Source organism: Adiantum capillus-veneris, chromosome 14 (genome assembly GCF_014529385.1).
Source record: "Adiantum capillus-veneris isolate H3 chromosome 14, ASM1452938v2, whole genome shotgun sequence".
Lineage (NCBI taxonomy): Eukaryota > Viridiplantae > Streptophyta > Polypodiopsida > Polypodiales > Pteridaceae > Adiantum > Adiantum capillus-veneris.
This window is the reverse complement of record NC_140944.1, coordinates 122,502,328-122,523,213: the sequence shown is the minus strand read 5'-3', so window position 1 is coordinate 122,523,213 and position 20,886 is coordinate 122,502,328. Positions and strand designations below refer to the sequence as shown.

General features: G+C 45.8%; 1 protein-coding gene and 1 pseudogene across 5 annotated transcripts in view; one reads left to right on the top strand and one right to left on the bottom strand.

Annotated features, from left to right (window-relative positions):
* LOC147443060 (Nuclear transport factor 2 (NTF2) family protein) overlaps window positions 1–20,886 on the top strand; it is a 107,539-nt gene that overhangs the window by 21,820 nt on the left and 64,833 nt on the right. The window lies entirely within an intron of this gene.
* Window positions 11,009–13,931, bottom strand: LOC147443062 (uncharacterized; annotated as a pseudogene).

Here is a 20,886-nt window from a genome sequence, read left to right as displayed (position 1 = left end):
AAGGTGAGATCTGCGAGGTTTGGGACTTGCGGTAACGCTAATGCATATGCTGAAGCCGTCGTGCGGAAACTGCAAAACGCAAGGTTTGCTGCATGATCCAAAAATGCTAGGACTGCATTTGTCCTGTTGTCGTCAGGGAATCTGCAAGTGCAAAAACACTAGCTGATCTGCAATGCTGAAAACGCTGGGCTTTGTCTTAGCTGAAAACGCTAGGTTTTGTCGTGCGGGGGGGTCTTTCTGAGAAGGTGCACTGCTGGATGTCTGGTCCATGCTGCCTCTTCTGCGAGAAAGTGCTAGCGCTTGCTTTTCATATATACATGATTGTCAAAATTCCCCTACCCAGTTTCCCAACAAAAGTCACTTAAAAATAATAAGTGAAAATTGGCCAAAATAGGAAAAATAGGTCTATGCACTGTAAAAATGCTCTTGATCGGTTTTGATGGTAATCTGATGGCCATGCTATGTGCAACCAAAGGATATGCATCTACTCTGAGTGTCTGGACATGCACGATCTGCGAACAGGACTCACAAAAGTGCTAGAACACTTCCTAAGCCAACTGAATTGAACTGAACCCAACCCTAGTCATGAAGTAGCTTGTCCACGTACACATAGGGTTAGATGTGCACAGTGCACGTGACATAGGTCCTCCTCCTCCATCCACTTGGCATCCAAAGCTGGATAGCTCTTGAACTTGACTAATTATCGGCGTGTCAGCTTACCTTTCACTTTTCTTTCCTTGTGAGCCAGGTTCTGTTCTGGAATGAGAATCTCCTCAATCTCTTTCACTTCGGGCTACTCCTCTCACTCCCTGTCCACTGACGCTTCACCTATGAAAGGTCTCAATAGACTATGTGACGGGTTTTAGGGTTAGGGTTTCTGCTTCGAGGTCAAGACGTATCTGTCCAATTCGTTCGCTTGGCCCGCCCCAGACTCACTTCCCTACGAAGTTGGTCTATGCCAATTTGGCCGTCAAAGCTAGTATCCTCCGTGCTGTGAACAATTCTCTCTATGTGGTGCCCACATTTGTAATCATCTACATGACACTAGGACATTTGAGTGACCTTCCGGTCTTGGACTAACTTTATTGAGTTTTGCAGGAACCGGCCGAGGAACCTAAAACTGAGAAGAAGAAAAAGAAGGTTTACTAACTTACAAGTTCTCTCTGAGTGGCGTAAAATAATAAACGGCCCTCTAGTAGATTAAAATCAGCCCTGCGCAAATGATGACATGGCCCAGCTGTACGGGACCCCGATCTGCACTTACAGTGACACGTGGCTGACTGTATGCATCTTTCACGTTTTGCATTGATAGGTGCCACGTGGCAGCTATATGAAATACTGGGTTATGCTGGTAGATTTCTTGCAGTTTTTACGTGAGCTTTTCAAGCTAGATGCTTTTGGATGTGCAATCTTTTGAGTTGGAAGCTTATGAGGCTCTCCTTTTGGCATCCGATTGTACTGTTAATAAGAGCCCGGAGGGCCCTCTTTGGAGAGCATTTGGATGTAGTGTCTCGGAGAGAGTCGGACCCTTGGGATGAAACCGGCCCGTAGGGTGGTAGGCGTTGGCTTTCACCCGAAATTCTTTACTTTAGACACACACAGAGAGAACGTGCAAAGGAAACCTTTGACGGGAATTAACACTTAATCACAGACACGGCTCGGAAGCTAGAATGCTCCGAGCAGACGCCACCATGTGAGTGCATTGTCCTTTAAGAAAGTGGCAGCTTTCCAGACTTTCGAGGCCTCTATAAGATTCCCTCCTGCATATGCTATATCAAACTGCTCGTGGAGGAAGGTAAGAGCCTTTGTCTTATCCTCGAAACCACTGAAGGTACTGAACTTTAGAGCTGCACCACCTTCTTTGTAAGCTTTTGGCTTCTCTAGTGCCCCCAAGTTGTTACAAGGAATGGTATGCAACATGGGCACTGTAGTGGAACCCACACAACTGTACATTAGTCAAATGAAAAGCCCTCTTGTGGGCATCACATAACTGCACGTAAGGGAGAGAGAGAGCAGTGTGTAGCGTGCAGGGCATCACTCTTGGCACCACACTGTACATAGAGGGAAAGGAAGCACTCTATAGCTCTTAACCTGTGTGGCAGGAAACTAAAAAATGAGCCTCCCAGCTATAAATTCAGCGCCACTTCTTGATGCATGAGGCAAGTGCACAGAAATGTGCCTCTTGGCGCATTTACAAGCATTTTCCCGTTTCGGGTTTGCCGCCTAAAAATCTCCCGACTAGGTGCTCAGTTGACTTTGCGGCAGAGTTGTAAAATGTTCCCCTAGTCATATTGGAGGTAATGACGCGAACACATTTCACGGCCCAAAATAGCAGTTCCCTAAATTTTAGGAAATGATTCCGTTGGGCTCCCACTGGTCATCTGACCATCTATCCTCATTGGGACCGCATCCAAAAGTGCAACGTGGCCCAACTGTCAGATACTTTCTGTTGGTAGTCACACCTTGACTCTAGGCCTTTATTGAGCTCACTTCCTAGTATCCACCAACTTGCTAAGTGCGACGGGGGGACCTATATGATCTTGCTCTGAGCCTAGACATCCTCTTACTGTTGCTAAATTGGCTTTATCTTACAGGAAAATAATTCTAAATGAATTATTGGATTTATAAGTGAGAGGGTTTTCTCGCTTGGAACACCAAGGAAAAATAATTCTAAATGAATTATTGGAATTTTAAGTGAGAGGGCTTTTTTCACTGGAGACATCCGAGTACAGAGTATTCCTAGTACGTCATTCAAAGTAATGATGGGAGCACTGAGAACGGGAATATCTGTAAGGCCACCAGGAACGGGTACTTTTGATGCGTCACATCGGATGGGTGACAAGGAGCATCGGGAAGAAGTATCGGACCATTCGGGAACGGACATCTCTGATGCGTCATAGGATGGGTGACATAGAGCATCGTGAAGGAGATTGTACCGTAAGTTCGGTAAGAAAGGACTAGGTGATGGGTATTCCTGATGCGTCACAAGGTGGGTGACGGGTGCATCGGAAAGGGAATATCCATAGGCGGGAGGAAATTCCGAACTGTGTTAGAATTGTGCACAAGGAAAAAGCAAGCACTTGAATGAAGATGGGTTCAGAGGAAAAACAGATGCTTTTTGAGAAAGTGGGATTGCTTTTCGGGAAAGCAGATACTTTCCCGCAAGGAAGTCTATGTCTGCATTGCAACTGTGCATGTGATTCCATCTAGGGACGCCTGGGAAGTGTTGTGAAAGCATTGTGTTTAGCTTATAAGGTTTTATTGAGTTTTTGGGCAGGTTCAGACTATTTTTAAAATACGCCGGCCGCCCACTTAATAAGTGGGCAGCCATCTGATAAATAAGGCAACAGATCAGCCAGCGTTTTCTCTCTCTCTTTTTCTGGCAGAACAGAAAAAAAAATGGAAAAAAAAAACGGCCACGATCTCTACGCGAGCAGCTATTCGTGCCCGTGGCTAGGAGCTATAAAAGCATCACATGCCCTCACTCAAAGAGGAGGACCAATCTTTGCAAGGAGGAGATGCTATTGCAGATTTCAGCCGTAAAGAAGATGTTGCCGGTGACGCCCATGGCTGCCCCAAGTGTACCAGATGTCGCCAAGACCCAGTGCGCGAGTTCCCTCGCGAAGAAGTGCCTACGAAGCGTGTAGACATCCCAGTACAGAGTATTCCTAGTGCGTCATTCAAAGTAATGACGGGAGCACTGAGAACGGTAATATCTGTAAGGCCACCAGGAACGGGTACTTCTGATGCGTCACATCGGATGGGTGACAGGGAGCATCGGGAAGAAGTATCCGACCATCCGGGAACGGACATCTCTGATGCGTCATAGGATGGGTGACATAGAGCATCGTGAAGGAGATTGTACCGTAAGTTCGGTAGGAAAGGACTAGGTCATGGGTATTCTTGATGCGTCACAAGGTGGGTGACGGGTGCATCGGAAAGGGAATATCCATAGTCGGGAGGAAATTCCGAACTGTGTTAGAATTGTGCACAAGGAAAAAGCAAGCACTTGAATGAAGATGGGTTCAGAGGAAACTTTGAGGAAAAACAGATGCTTTTTGAGAAAGCGGGATTGCTTTTCGGGAAAGCAGATGTGTTCCCGCGAGGAAGTCTATGTCTGCATTGCAACTGTGCATGTGATTCCATCTAGGGACGCCTGGGAAGTGCTGTGAAAGCATTGTGTTTAGCTTATAAGGTTTTATTGAGTTTTTGGGCAGGTTCAGACTATTTTTAAAATACGCCGGCCGCCCACTTAATAAGTGGGCAGCCATCTGATAAATAAGGCAACAGATCAGCCAGTGTTTTCTCTCTCTCTTTTTCTGGTAGAACATAAAAAAAAAGGAAAAAAAATAAAAACCGGCCGCGATCTCTACGCGAGCAGCTATTCGTGCCCGCGGCTAGGAGCTATAAAAGCATCACATGCCCTCACTCAGAGAGGAGGACCAAACTTTGCAAGGAGGAGATGCTATTGCAGATTTCAGCCGTAAAGAAGATGTTGCCGGTGATGCCCATGGCTGCCCCAAGTGTACCAGATGTCGCCAAGACCCAGTGCGCGAGTTCCCTCGCGAAGAAGTGCCTACGAAGCGTGTTTCCATCGTGACAAGTTGCTGTTTTTCTCTGTTTTCAGCCCATAAACGTCGTAGACGGGGCTGATTTACGAGAAGGAACCCGAGAACACACCTCTTTTGTGTGTAGGATTGGAAGAGAGGATTTTCTATGGAGAGATCTCTTCCGAGGAATTGCTTTTTCGAGAACCGAGTTGCGTTTCGAGCATCGAGACTTTGAAGGTAACGATTTTCATGTTCTGATCTTTGAGTATTTGATTGCAGGTGTACTTTCTCTTCGTGAGGGAGTAGGAGCAAAGGAAGGCATGAGCCTCTGCAGGAGAAAAGCGCTCTGAGGAACTAGAGCCAGATCAGCCCAAGGGTTTCGTACCCGAGTTTGGGAAGTAGATCAACGGATCGGAGAGAGGTAGTCTCTCAAGTTGTGATCCGGAAGTTGGGATTCCCAAGTAAGGACTTCGTGTCCGGGAAAGCAGAGTTGTTTTGCGGGAAGAGGACTCTGGAAAGAAGAGTTGCAGGGATGCCATGCCCTGAGTCTGGAAGGTGAGATCCAGAGGCGAGAACCTTGATTCTCGAGGAATTGGAACAAGGAACGGAAGTTCCTTGGAATAAGGTTTTGCTCTAGGAATCGGAAGCTGAGGCTTCCCGGAACCATCAAGTCTTATTCTAGAATGAACGTGGTAATACGTTCGGTTCAAGTGCTTGTATAGACTTTTCCTCAGTAATAAAGATACTATTACGGGGGGGACGAGCCCATCTTCTGGTCCCCAGTACTGTGTCGATCTTCTCACTCTATCTCTCTCTCTCTCTATCTATTTCTCTCTATATCCTCTGGCTTCAATATTGAGTGATAAATTTTATTTATCCGAGTATATTTTATATTGTTATGCGCTCCCGTTTGTGACAGTGGTATCAGAGCATGGTCTCCTCTTTTTCTCTGTAAAGGAGGACGACTCTGGGAAGATACGGGAAGAAGCCATGACAAGCCAAGAGAGAAGTAAGCAGGCGGAACCCTAAGTCCTGCAAGGAAAAGCTCGCAGAGTTGAATTTTTTTTTTCTCTTTGCAAGAAGTTGACACAAGGCTTGGGATTCTCTGAGAAGGCGACAAGAGCATGATGCTCAAGAACCTAGAGAATCCAAGGAGCGGAATGCTCGAGATTCTTCAGAATCCAGAAAATATCCATGAACGTCAATCCAGAACTATAGCTATGAAATCTCGTCATTCCGGGAAGGATATGAAGAAGGTCTCTAGACCTAGGAACACTTCCAGTCAAGTTTGATACTTTTGACGGAAGGGAAGATGCCCCGAAAGCTACCGCATTGATTCGACAAGTTTGAAGTTGCCTTTGCAAACGGCAATTTCTGAAAAAGCGTCGAAGATGAGGCATGTGATTAAACACCTCAAGGGGATTGCACAAGTACTTGGTGGTATACCAAAGCTCTGCAAGGAACTTACAACAAGACTTGGATTCAATTCAAGGCTGAATTTTTTGACAAAATTTTTTCCTCTATGCTTTGAAGAAGGCATCCAAGAAGATTGGGATCGGTTTGCCCAATAGGAACACGAGTGAGTCAAAGCAAGTAGTGGTTCACTCTTGCCAAGGTAGGACCATTCTTGATCCTCTCTGAGGAAGGAAAGATGAACAAATTTAACGAAGGACTTTTGCCCGAATTTGTGAACCCATCTGCAAGATACTTTGGAGCAGATGGTGGAGTTAGCAATAAAAGCAATCCCCGCAGTGGGACGGGAACCATTGAACACAGAAACAATGAAATTTTGTTACCTCTCCTCGAAGGATACATTGCTATCCGGAGAAAGTTTGGAGTAAGGGAATTAAATCTAACTCCTGAGTTCTTGAATAGAAGACCCTTGAACTTTAAGTGAGAGGGCAGGTTTTTTAATCAAAGTTACATCTTTGAGGAAATCATAAAGTGCATTATGCTTGTTTGCTCTTTTGCACGAGGTATGGTTGTGTCTAACCAGGACAATCACTCTCGAGTGTTTATGAGAGTAAGGTTGAGTCAGAACCTTGTTTATACGATGAACTGCTTTGCTTAATCATCCGGAAGGTCCATGATTGATCTGGTATCCGGTAGTTCTCCAACAAATTACCTGCTATTGCGGGTAGGAAATTATGAAGGAACCATTCTGAGTTTTCAAGCAAAGAAAAGCTTTCATGAAGCTTGAGTACTCTTTAAGCCCACACCCCCTACTCGGTAAGGGAAGATATGGTAGTGCTTTTTGCACAATTGAATGAACACTCTCTTTACGAGGGAAGGAACAAGCGACGACTACGGCCTGTGCTTGAGGAATCCAAGGATTAAAATCCTAGATTATTTGATGAGCGGGTTTTGCTCTAAGATCGAGCCAAGTGATCGTCAAGTTGAGCTTCTTCGCTGTGAGGATCTTACGAAGGGAAGGTAATTTCCCAGGTTCACCGAAACTTTAACACAGCTTAAGAATTATGTACACTTTTGAGTACATGGATAACACACGAAGATGCAGACCTATGTCAAGGAACTGGACGAGAGTTTGTTATACTCTCTTGAGCGTCTTTTTGCGCGCAAGAATATTCCGACACGAGAATCTCTATTTGAGATGTGTTTGGTGGAAGGAATTTGAGTTTCTCTACGGAGAAGAGGTTTTCCGATGGTCGTTGATCATTGAGTACGCTATGTGCCTTTACCATTACAGTAGCAACTTTTGGTTGCGATATATGTTTCTCCATGAGAAGGTCAAGTAGCATTTACACGTTGCTGGAATAAATTCGAACTATTATGTTCGTAAGAATATAGTTCGCCAACCGTTTCAAAATGGTAAGAATTATATATGGGAGAACATCCCTGAGATTCAAAGAGGGTTCGCTCTATTGTGAACCGGGTTTGAACTTACGTTCAGAAAATGCTATGGCTAGAATCCTATCTGCCTGAGATTTTGCAAGTTGTCATTGATGCTTGCAAGGTGAATCATTTTTTATGATTTTGCAAGAAAGAGACGCTAATGGGCGTCGGGAAAACACTGCTAGTGGTAATAACTCGTAGGAAAATAAGATTGGAAGGAAGTGCCGCCGTGCACAAGGAATCTTCGGATTGGAATCGTCCGCCTACGTTGAGCGACGGCCCGGAACAAGAACCTTCTTTAAGGTGATCGCAGACTTTGTTTGGGAAGGAAGATATCGAGATTAATACTCATGATTTGGGCATTCCCTATGTGGAAGGACACAAGAGGTTTAATACCCTCTCGACTAACAGCGCAAGATTATGCGCAAGGATAGATACCTAGATTGATTTCTAGGAGGATTATTCTTCTCGGGATTGAGAAGGTGGAATTGAGTTAATAGATTCTCGGATGAGGAAACTTCCGATCTGTTGGAAAGACGCGAATGACGAGTTCTTCCATGGCTCGTAAGTTTGATAATTGGTGAAGGATATCCTCGAGGTACTAGAGGAAGGACATGAACCGGTAAGGTAAGTATTGAATTATTGAATTTTTGAATTTCTGTTTAAATTAATTTTAAAGTTCTCTTTTGAGAAAGAACTAGCTCAACTCACCATTGAGCAAGATTTGGAATCTTTCCGGTTTCTCCCCGGCAGTTCAGTTGGACCTCTACAGTTGAGGACAACTGTTTATAAGTGAGAGGGATGTTGCTAAATTGGCTTTATCTTACAGAAAAATAATTCTAAATGAATTATTGGATTTATAAGTGAGAGGGTTTTCTCGCTTGGAACACCAAGGAAAAATAATTCTAAATGAATTATTGGAATTTTAAGTGAGAGGGCTTTTCTCACTGGAGACATCCGAGTACAGAGTATTCCTAGTGCGTCATTCAAAGTAATGACGGGAGCACTGAGAACGGTAATATCTGTAAGGCCACCAGGAACGGGTACTTCTGATGCGTCACATCGGATGGGTGACAGGGAGCATCGGGAAGAAGTATCCGACCATCCGGGAATGGACATCTCTGATGCGTCATAGGATGGGTGACATAGAGCATCGTGAAGGAGATTGTACCGTAAGTTCGGTAGGAAAGGACTAGGTGATGGGTATTCTTGATGCGTCACAAGGTGGGTGACGGGTGCATCGGAAAGGGAATATCCATAGTCGGGAGGAAATTCCGAACTGTGTTAGAATTGTGCACAAGGAAAAAGCAAGCACTTGAATGAAGATGGGTTCAGAGGAAACTTTGAGGAAAAACAGATGCTTTTTGAGAAAGCGGGATTGCTTTTCGGGAAAGCAGATGCGTTCCCGCGAGGAAGTCTATGTCTGCATTGCAACTGTGCATGTGATTCCATCTAGGGACGCCTGGGAAGTGCTGTGAAAGCATTGTGTTTAGCTTATAAGGTTTTATTGAGTTTTTGGGCAGGTTCAGACTATTTTTAAAATACGCCGGCCGCCCACTTAATAAGTGGGCAGCCATCTGATAAATAAGGCAACAGATCAGCCAGTGTTTTCTCTCTCTCTTTTTCTGGTAGAACATAAAAAAAAAGGAAAAAAAATAAAAACCGGCCGCGATCTCTACGCGAGCAGCTATTCGTGCCCGCGGCTAGGAGCTATAAAAGCATCACATGCCCTCACTCAGAGAGGAGGACCAATCTTTGCAAGGAGGAGATGCTATTGCAGATTTCAGCCGTAAAGAAGATGTTGCCGGTGACGCCCATGGCTGCCCCAAGTGTACCAGATGTCGCCAAGACCCAGTGCGCGAGTTCCCTCGCGAAGAAGTGCCTACGAAGCGTGTTTCCATCGTGACAAGTTGCTGTTTTTCTCTGTTTTCAGCCCATAAACGTCGTAGACGGGGCTGATTTACGAGAAGGAAGAGAGGATTTTCTATGGAGAGATCTCTTCCGGGGAATTGCTTTTTCGAGAACCGAGTTGCGTTTCGAGCGTCGAGACTTTGAAGGTAACGATTTTCATGTTCTGATCTTTGAGTATTTGATTGCAGGTGTACTTCCTCTTCGTGAGGGAGTAGGAGCAGAGGAAGGCATGAGCCTCTGCAGGAGAAAAGCGCTCTGAGGAACTAGAGCCAGATCAGCCCAAGGGTTTCCTACCCGAGTTTGGGAAGTAGATCAACGGATCGGAGAGAGGTAGTCTCTCAAGTTGTGATCCGGAAGTTGGGATTCCCAAGTAAGGACTTCGTGTCCGGAAAAGCAGAGTTGTTCTGCGGGAAGAGGACTCTGGAAAGAAGAGTTGCAGGGATGCCATGCCCTGAGTCTGGAAGGTGAGATCCAGAGGCGAGAACCTTGATTCTCGAGGAATTGGAATAAGGAACGGAAGTTCCTTGGAATAGGGTTTTGCCCTAGGAATCGGAAGCTGAGGCTTCCCGAAACCATCAAGTCTTATTCTAGAACGAACGTAGTAATACGTTCGGTTCAAGTGCTTGTATAGACTTCTCCTCAGTAATAAAGATACTATTACGGGGGGGGGACCAGCCCATCTTCTGGTCCCCAGTACTGTGTCGATCTTCTCACTCTATCTCTCTCTCTCTATCTATTTCTCTCTATATCCTCTGGCTTCAATATTAAGTGATAAATTTTATTTATCCGAGTATATTTTATATTGTTATGCGCTCCCGTTTGTGACACTTACTATACGAATTCTAGTGCCGACCACTTGCCGTCTGCGGGCGAAACTACCGTTCACATTGGCCATACAATGTCCAACCGTTTGCTACTTCAAAAAGAGGGTCTCAAAAATAAAACAAAACCCATTGGAAAGAAACCAACAACTAAAGTTAGCAGTTGCACGTGCTCGTGACATAGTTAACAGCTACCACGTCCGCGTGACATACCCCCCTCTTGAAATCGCAAACGTCCTCGATTGCATACCATAAATACACGCCACTGATGATCTTGTGCTATTAACACTCTTTTATCATCGCACATATCCGCAAGAAAGGTCGTAACACATAGATACAAATGACTTAATGAGACCTTCATACTTTTGTCAGTTCTATCTATTACACTTATTTCATATGTACATTTGATGTACTAGCTGCATCATTACCCCTCCTTTGCACGCGTTGGGTTGGGGCATAAGGAGGCTGTAACCCAAAGGCTTCAAGGCATAGTAGTCTCGTACGGTCCCGTACGTTTTGTACGCGTACGATGATGTGCGGTACTAAACGAACTAAAAAAAATTATGATGTACGATGACGTTATGTACGTTCAAATTTAAAAAAACAAATAATTCTCAAGTCTAAGGGCCTAAGGCTTAGGCCTTAATACTTACTTATAGAAACTTGACATTTGTATAGATTACAAGTTAGTAGTTACAATACTACATAGTACATAGTACAATGTAAAGAGTCAAGACTCAAAGACTAAAGAGAATGAGCATTACGTAAACCAAAATGATCATTGAAATTTGATAAGTAGAGACCAAGTGGCAAGGGCTACAAAGTACTCAAAAAGTGACACACTATAATAGAGAGAGTCGGAGAGACTAAATAGTAAAGTCACTAGTCACTAGTGCTCTCATCATCTTCCTCATCTTCCTCTTCTGAGCCTTGCTCATCAACATCATCCTCTTCCTCACAAGAGTCGAAGGATGACGGCTCATAATCTCCATCACTAATGAGGTTGCCTTCATCATCATACTCTGGCTCTCGAGGCTCTCTATCCTCCATAGTGATGGCCGCCGCACAAGAGCCGCTTCCGGAGCCTCGCCGCACATAGGTCCTAGGAGCCTCCGTGGGTGTTGTTGATGCTTTGCCTCTACCTCTTGTAGCCTTGGCACCTCTGTCTCTTGTAGCCGATGTAACTCCATGGATGACGACCTTCTTGCGTGATCGTGTGCGAGAAACCCGGCGATCAATCTCCTCAAGCTCCAAGTAGAGCTCACGAAAAATCATTTGCTCCTCAGGGTCTTGCTCTTTATTGACACTCTTTAGAGTGTCAATGGTAAGTGTGAGCTCATCCACGTTGACCTATTTGACATTTACAACATTGGACAATGAAAACATAATTAGTATATTCAAACTAATTAAAGACTAGACTCTAGAGTATAGAAAATGGAGTGAGTAGTGATTATAATTTATAACTTATACCTGTCGAGCCATAGGCATCTCATGCATAGAGCGCAACATGCGTAAATTGGAGCGACAATAGATAAGTCGCTCTAATTGCTTCGTTGAGAGCTTGTTTCGGATTTTGGTGTGGATGAGGGAGTATGCGGACCAATTACGCTCACATGCTCCCGATGAGCAAATTATAACACATCAAGAGAGGCATAAGCTATAAGAGACAATAGTTGAAGAGATTAAGCATAAAATGTAAAAGGTTGAGGCTTGTTGCTTACTTGGCCAAGAACCCTCAAAGCAAGTCGTTTGAGAGTAGGCAATTGATAGCCAAAGCTCTCCCACCAAAATAAAGGCTTCACCAAGGATTGCCGCTTCCAACACAAGTTGGAAGTAAATGTGGTGCCTCGTTGGTCGCTATAGTTGATTACCTCTTGGAGAAATGCTCCAATGTCCTCTTCTTTTAGCACCTTAAAGAGGTAATTGTTGCGCTCCTCAATAAGCTCTTGATTTGCAAAGAGTTCGGGCTTCTTGTAAGCCGGATGCAAGAGAGCCGCAAAGTAATGGATAGGTCTCTTCATCCAATCCCACCGCTTTGTGATTAGGAGGAGAATGTCGTCTCTCTTGGGAGAGTCCTCGAGGTAATCACTACAAGAAGAGAGAGGAAATGTACTAAGTAGAGAAACAAGCATGTAGAATTTAAATATATAGAGAATGACATATGTAATAATAAATATGTAGTTATACCGTGTTCCATCGGGAGCCCCATCTAGGATTGTAGACTTCTCAATCTCCTTGTAAGCTTCCTCCATGAAGTGCCATAGAAGCCCAATAGTTGCCCCTACCATGTCGGTCATGCGGAGAGCCTTGTACAAGGGCAAGATCGCAACGACAAGACCCTTAATTTCTTGCCAAAACTCCTCCCGCAAGCAAAGCCGTTGGATGGCTTTTGCATCTTGTTGGGAAGCGGCGGACTCTCCATTCATCCACTCCTTAAACTCATCGGAGACCATGGTCTTTTGTATTTTGTTTTGCACATCATAGAGCCGCTCTAAAAGTAGCCACATGGCGCAAAGCGAGTGGCCGATGGCTTCTTCAACTCAAGGTCGGAGTAGGTGCGGTAAATGGCAAGCACCCTCACTTTGCCATTGATGAAATTGATGATGGAGAGTGCTTGGTTGAGGATATCTTTCACCCAACCTAGCTCCCCTATGTCTTCAAAGAGAAGGTCAAGGCAATGAGAGGCACATGGAGTCTATACTATGGATGGAAATTCCTTCTCTAGCCTCTTACTCATTGCCTTGCAATTTGAAGCATTGTTGGTAATCACTTGCACGACATGCTCCACACCAACCTACGCAAGAGGCATTTGTGACAAGAAGAGTTAAAACTTAAAAATTAAAACATAGGACTCATTGGCAATTGCTCAAGACATAAAGGCTCGATTTACGGTTTTACCTCAAGAATGGCTTGGCGAATGTGCTTCCAAATGAATGCCCCGGTCACTTTCTTCCCTCTCGAACCCGCATCCACCGCCCGTAAGAAGTACGTGCCAAGAGGACAAGAAACAAGAATGTTGATGATGCCCCTCTTCTTGCGGTCGCTCCATCCGTCGGAGAGGATAGAGCATCCATACTTTGCCCAACCCGCACGTACGGGCTCAAGTGACTTGTCAATCCTTGCCCTCTTCATCAAGCTTCTTTGTTCTCATGTCATGGTATGACACACCCGTCCACCCTTCGCATGGACCAACCGCCGCAATTGCTATGATCATCCTCTTCCATCGCTCCAACCGAAGAATGTTGAAGGAGAGATTGCATTCAATCACCGTGCCGGCAATCTCTATTTCCGCGATTCTTTGTCTCTCCTTGAGGAAAGACAAGGGGCCGGAGCATCCACCCACCGATTTCGCAAGAGAAGTTTGCTTTGCCGTCTTCGGAGGCCGGCCACCATCACTTGAAGACCCCTTGGACTTCTTGGACTTCTTGGAGGAGGCACTACCATCACATGAGGCCGCGGTGGCACCGGTAGCTATGGACATAGTTGGAGAGGCCTCTTCCTCCGAATCGGAGCTATCAACATCCGGCGACACGAACTCATCCGAGGTGACTCTACCCTTGCGTGTCTTCAATGGAAGATACTTTCTCTTGCATTCCGCAAGGATATCTTCGGGGATATTAGGACATGGCCCCGCTTGTCCTCCTATCTTTGTCAAGTGGATGATGAGACGGGTGACGGAAGAGGTCATAGCTTTTGGGCAATATTTGCACCACCACTTGCAAGAGTTTTGCTTGCCCCCCACCCGCTCAAAATATCGGCAATGCTTCTCAAAGGCTTCATGAAGAGGAGGCGGCATTATGTAGTATGTAGCTAGTAGCTACTAGTATGATGTACGATGTATCAATAGATTAGAGAGAGAGAGAGAGAGAGAGAGAGAGAGAGAGAGAGAGAGAGAGAGGGAGGGAGGGAGAGAGAGAGAGACCCAAGGAAGCTTGAAGGAGAGACCCGTCACGGTGTCACCCAAGGGACCTTGAAGGAGAGAGATGGTAGACCCAATGGAGACTCGAGAGCTTGAGAGCTTGAAGCTTCAATGGAAGCACATGGAGATGAGAGGGTAGAGCATTGAGAGGCTTAGGACTAAAGCTTGTAGCTTGTAGTTGTAGGTTGTGTTGGATAACAAAGGGGAAGGGTTGCTTAAATAGGAGAGGAAGAGCATGTGAGGCTTGACATTTGAGCAATGGGCATTGGCCCTTGGGCAATAAGCATGGCAATGTGCCAATGGCCCATGGGCAATAAGCATGGCATTTGGCTTCAAAGCATGGCATTTGGTCCATATACCTCATTCCCTATTGGCGTTCTTGGAAGATCAAAGATGAAGTCCATAGCAATGCTTTCCCATGGCTTATCCGGAATCGGCAGTGGTTGTAACAACTCTGGTGCCTTTTGCCTATCAAACTTGACCTTTTGGCAAACTATGCATGCTTGCACAAAGGCATCCACATCTCTCCTCAAGGTAGGCCAATAGAAGAATGTCTCTACCGCTTTAACTGTCGCATCAATGCCACGATGCCCTGCATACGGTGGGACATGACTCTCTTCCATGACCTTATGTCGTAGTGGCCTAGTGACAAAGTCTGCCATGCATCTTTATAAAACCATCTCTGATGAGGTAGTGCTCGTAATGTTGCCCCTCTTGTAACTGTTCAAAGATCCTTGCAAAATCTTCATCAGCAGTATACTGTTCCTTCATGTCATCTAGCTCATGATGATAAGGAATTGACACAGCTGAAATTTGTGGCTTTCTTGATAACGCATCAGCCACAACATTCTTAATGCCTTCCACATGCATAATCTGGAAGTGGAACATGGAAAGAATGTTTGCCCATCGCATATGCTTTTCGGATAACTTTGACTGTGTCAAGAAGTATCGCAAGGTCTGATGATCTGTTTGGACAACAAAATCAGCACGTAAGAGGTAGTACTTCCAGCTAGAAAGCGCATGAATCACGGCCAAGAGCTCTTTCTCATAGACTTGCATGGTCCTCTCTAGCCCTTGCAAAATTCGGCTTTCATAAGCTACTACCCGTCCATCTTGCATTAGCACTGCTCCAATGCTACTGCCACACGCGTCACACTGGACCACAAATGACTTCCTGAGATCTAGCAAAACAATTACTCGATTTGAAGTCAACTTTTCCTGTAAGAGACTAAAAGCTGAAATCTCTTTTTGGGTCCATCTGAAAGTGACCTCTTTCTTTTGCAATGCGTGAAGAGGCGATATTATCTCTGCAAAATTTCTGATAAACCTTCTATAGTAGGAACACAATCCCAAGAAGCTTCTGACATCGTGCACAGTCTTCAAGTCTGGGCTTGTCTTGATAGCTTCGACCTTTGCGGGATCCATTCTCACACCATCCTTTGAGACTATGTGGCCAAGAAAGTGGATCTCTTCGAGGAAGAATTCACTTTTCTTATCATTGACAAGTAACCTATGACTGCGCAACTCTTCGAACACAATGGTCAAGTGACGCCTATGCTCCTCTTCATTCTTCGAATAGACTATCATATCTTCAAAGAACGTCCCAACAAAGTGTTGATACGAGCGGAAAATCCGGTCCATCATTCTGTTGAACGTGGCAGGAGCATTTGTTAGCCCAAATGGCATCACTAGAAACTCATAAAGACCAAATGTTGTTCTAAACGCAGTCTTGTCCACATCCTCTGGCCTAATACGAATCTAATGGTACCCACTCTTAAGGTCTATCCTGCTGAAAATTGGAGCACCCTCTAAACGATTGAGAATATCATCAATTCGAGGAATAGGAAACCTATTCTTGATGGTATTCTTATTCAACGCACGGTAATCAATACACATGCGCCATGAGCCATCCTTCTTCTGCACTAGGAGCACTGGGGAGCAAAAGGGTAAAGAACTAGGCTGAATCAGCCCCTTCTCTAATAACTCCTCAACCTTGCCCATAATCTCTTTTTGCTGCGCCGCGCTAACCCTGTAGGGAGGTCTATTTGGTGGGCTACACCCTGGCACCAAATCTATCCGATGGTCCTCAGGTCTCTCTGGCGGCAATTGCGACGGTAATGAATCTGAAAAACAATCATTAAACTTTTGCAAAAATGCTGACCTTTCTTTATCTAACACATATAAATTTGACTCATCACTATCTGAGACATCACGTGCAAAAATCAAGTACACAGAAAGATGATTCTTTATTACAGAAGTGATAGCAGAAGCAGATACAATAGGGGCCGACTCTCCTTTAAACTTTACATCCAAGATGTGAGTTTTGCCCCTATGCTGTACAATGATCTTTTTGTTGTAGGCATCCAAGGCTCCATGCACTCGGAACATCCACGGGATCCCCAGCAAGGCGTCATATCCTTCCAGCAGCATGATGTAGAACTCTTCTGTGTCCACATATGACTGAATATGCAGACGCAGCTTTCCAATGATGGGAGTAACACACTCTGAGTGGCCAGGACATGCCAACCCTGCCTCTGCTGTGTACTCCATCTCTTCAGCTCTGATGCCTAGCTTTATAGCTAACTCTGGTGAGATAAAGTTGGCTTTGGCATCTGGATCAAAGAAGATGAGTGCCGTCTGATCCCTAACTTTACCCATGTCCTGCATAACTCACTGGCATTTGTGCTGGGCTTGTCACCCACCATGTCTGGCACTAAACCTGCCGTGGGTTTAGGCTTCTTGCCTTTCTGGTCCTCTTTATCCTCTCAGTCAGCTGGTCTTTTCCTTTGTGGACAATTGGTAGCAAAGTGACCAGGCTGCTCGCATATAAAGCATTTGTTTTCAGCCATTAGGACCTTCTTTTCCTCGAGCGACTTGCGCACAAAAGGCTTCCTTTTCTGTTTCTTTGCTTGCGCTCCAGAAGTCCCGGCTGAATCCTTGTTTGGTGGCCTTTTCTGACCCCTGTGACGCATCAGGAGCCATTTTCACAAAGGGCTTCTTCGTTGAATTTTTCTTTTGCTGCCCTCCTTTGTCGTTGCTCGGAAACCCACTGTCCTCTCCTTTCAACAAGGCAATACCAGTGTTCGCAACTTCCATAAGCTGAGTGAGGGTAGCCACTCTGTTCTTTGTACAGTAATCGCGAAGCCCTTTAGCCAGCCCACAACAGTACTTCTCTATCTGCTCTGTCAATGACACAAATCTGTAGGAGGTCACTGAGAGTAACGCTTTACAAAACCTCCTATTGTACTCCAGCAAGCTCTTGCATGAAGCTGAAGTAGGCTGGTGCCCATCTGTCATGACGTCGGCTTCAAATTCATTTGACAGCCAAGCAGATGCAAACATTTGCTTGAAGTAAACCCAAGTGGCGGGTGCCCGTCCTTGCATTAACAATGTCGTCCACCATGTGAGCGCATTGTCCTTTAAGAAAGTGGCAGCTTTCCTGGCTTTCGAGGCCTCTGTAAAATTCCCTCCTGCATATGCTATATCAAACTGCTGGTGGAGGAAGGTGAGAGCCTTTGTCTTATCCTTGAAACCACTGAAGGTACTGAACTTTAGAGCTACACCACCTTCTTTGTAAGCTTTTGGCTTCTCTAGTGCCCCCAAGTTGTCACAAGGAATGGTCTGCAACATGGGCACTGTAGTATGCATGATCGGCACATCTTGGCCATTCACATTTTGCGTCAGAGGTACGATATCTGGTTGCTGTCTGGAAAAACCAGCCATGCCAAAATGACCCTGTGGCACCCCAATCTGGCCCTGGTTGCACTGAAAACCTTGCTGCATGCCGATACTACCATACATGGGGTTTGGCATGATGCCTTGCATACCCCCAAACACTGTTCCTGGCATGTACCGCTGACTTCCAGGCGCATAACCAGCCATACTTTGGAACACTGATCCACCCCCGAAATACCCAGGATGCACCGTGGGTGGTGGGAAAACTGGGTGCATTGCGTAGTATCCAGTTCCCTGTCCATTCACGACAGCATACTGGCTCTGAAAGGTGGCGGGCTGAATTGGCATAACTTGTGGAATAGGCGTTCTAGCCACCCGTGCTTGAGGCGTTCTAGCCACCTGTTCAAGCACGGAAGGAACTTGTTTTGGAGCCCTTGACTCCGCAACATGCGAGTGTTCCCTATCCTCCTGAGCCGCCAGAAGTACCTGGGCTTGAGCCTCAACAAGGTCCGTACGCGGCGTAGGTTGCTTATTTTGCTGTTTCACTGGTGCCGCTTGCAAGAACTCCATAAACCTTGGGTTCTGCACCAGCTGCGAAAAGACATTCACCGCGGCAACTAACTGAGTCCTGAACGCATCATCCTCAAGTTGCCCAGTCATAAAGCCTTGTACTACTGGAGGGACATTCACATTGACAAGAGGTACAGATTGACGTGGCCGTGAGCTCTGGCCAATCTCAAAGACCATAGGGATTTCCTATCTGACCTTTGAAGAGGAACCCTCTTCCATAATGCCCTTCCCTTTGTCGGCCATAGTGTAATCCCGCGTTCCTGCACTCTGTGTCTTTACCCAAAACAACCGAGGCTCACTCTTTGAGGAAAAAGCGATTGATGTCCCGGCAACGGAGCCATGAAACCGGCCCGTAGGGCGGTAGGCGTTGGCTTTCACCCGAAATTCTTTACTTTAGACACACACAGAGAGAACGTGCAAAGGAAACCTGTGACGGGAATTAACACTTAAGCACACACACGGCTTGGAAGCTAGAATGCTCTGAGCAGACGCCAACAACCTGTAGGCCCCAAAATTGGCGCCCCTTTCGGTATTTCTTTATTCTTTACCAGAGGGAATAAAACCTGTGATCTCCTACGAGCTGCCCCGCATAATTCAGGCTGAGAAACACTTGTTCTGGCCCGATTTCGGTAGCATAACTGTACTAGGACGCTTCACAGTCAGTATCCCCACGCAATAGATGACTTTCTCGACGCATACGAACACTTTGCAAAACTTGGCGAGAATCTGCAGCACGCTGAATTTTCTGTTTTCTGCCCCGAAAATGCGCTAGATCACCTCTACAGCGGTCGCCGCGTGTCCCCGAACTTCCTGGGGGTATTAGGGACTGTTTAGGGCCGAAACCCTAAACTTGCAAAAATACACAGCAGGTTGTAATTCCCTGTTTTAGGCTTCGTTTCGCGTGCCGGTCGCATCTGTAGCAAGATCTCGAGCTCCCGCACCTGTAGGGCTACTTGCCCTTTGAATCGGACGAGATTTCTCACGTGAAACCTCTCCGAATTCACCTGTACCTACGGGGGATTAGCGACTAGCTAACCCAGTACCTGTGCAAGAGGCTCTTGCCTCGGCAATCGCGCATGAACCCACACAACTGTACATCAGTCAAATGAAAAGCCCTCTTGTGGGGCATCACATAACTGCACGTAAGGGAGAGCGAGAGCAGTGTGTAGCGTGCAGGGCATCACTCCTGGCACCACACTGTACAAAGAGGGAAAGGAAGCACTCCATAGCTCTTAACCTATGGCAGGAAACTAAAAAATGAGCCTCCCAGCTATAAATTCAGCGGCACTTCTTGATGCATAAGGCAAGTGCACAGAAATGTGCCACTTGGCGCATTTACAAGCATTTTCCCGTTTCGGGTTTGCCGCCTAAAAATCTCCCGACTGGGTGCTCAGTTGACTTCGCGGCAAAGTTGTAAAATGTTCCCCTAGTCATACCGGAGGTAATGATGCGAACCCATTTCACGGCCCAAAATAGCAGTTCCCTAAATTTTAGGAAATGATTCTGTTGGGCTCTCACTGGTCATCTGACCATCTATCCTCATTGGGACCGCATCCAAAAGTGCAACGTGGCCGAACCGTCGGATACTTTCTGTTGGTAGTCACACCTTGACTCTAGGCCTTTATTGAGTTCACTTCCTAGTATCCACCAACTTGCTAAGTGCGATGGAGGGACCTATATAATCTTGCTCTGAGCCTAGACATCCTCTTACTATACAAATTCCAGTGCCGACCACTTCCCGTCTGCAGGTGAAACTACCGTTACACATCGGCCATACAATGTCCGACCGTTTGCTACTTCAAAAAGAGGGTCTCAAAAATAAAACAAAACCCATTGGAAAGAAACCAACAACTAAAGTTAGCAGTTGCACGTCCTCGTGACATAGTTAACAGCTGCCACGTTCCCGTGACAAAGTTGTACTTTGCGTGCCCTAAGAATAAAGAAATATTGAAAGGGGCGCCAATCTTTGGGGTCAATGCGTCTCGGCTTGGAACTCTGCGAGTCGTGTCGTCTCTCTCTCTCTCTCAGATATTTAAGTGTTGAATTGTAAAGTGTGAAGTTTGCAGTTATCTCTGTGTAATTACTTCCGATCCCTCATTGAAAGTGATTACAATGGTGTCAGAGCGTAGCTTGCTCCCTTGCCCTCTGCAAACAAGAACATGATCCTATCGACATAGACTGAGCATCGGGAGATCACACTGTCGAGGGAGGAAATCCTCTGAGTCCATCCACTCAGATCCTTGACGAGACACATTCTCAGTATGTGGTACAACAATTGGTATATTAGCAGAACAACAGAGATAGAGGCTGATAGATGACATGATTGACTTGGAAGCTTTGCAAAGCTATTTAAGCACTTTAAATCCCCCTTTTAAACCTGTTATGCCACCCCAACCTTCTCAGATTTATTCCTCTCTTCCTTCTCGCAATCACGTGACTACCACTTCACGACATAACTTTGGAGACGTCTCAGTTTTTGGGAGGCATTTTCAAGAACTTCAGGAGAATGACTACGGGTGGTTCCGGAAGTACCACTACCGATACCCACTGCTTACCCCCCTATGTCCCACCATCATCCACTGTGCCA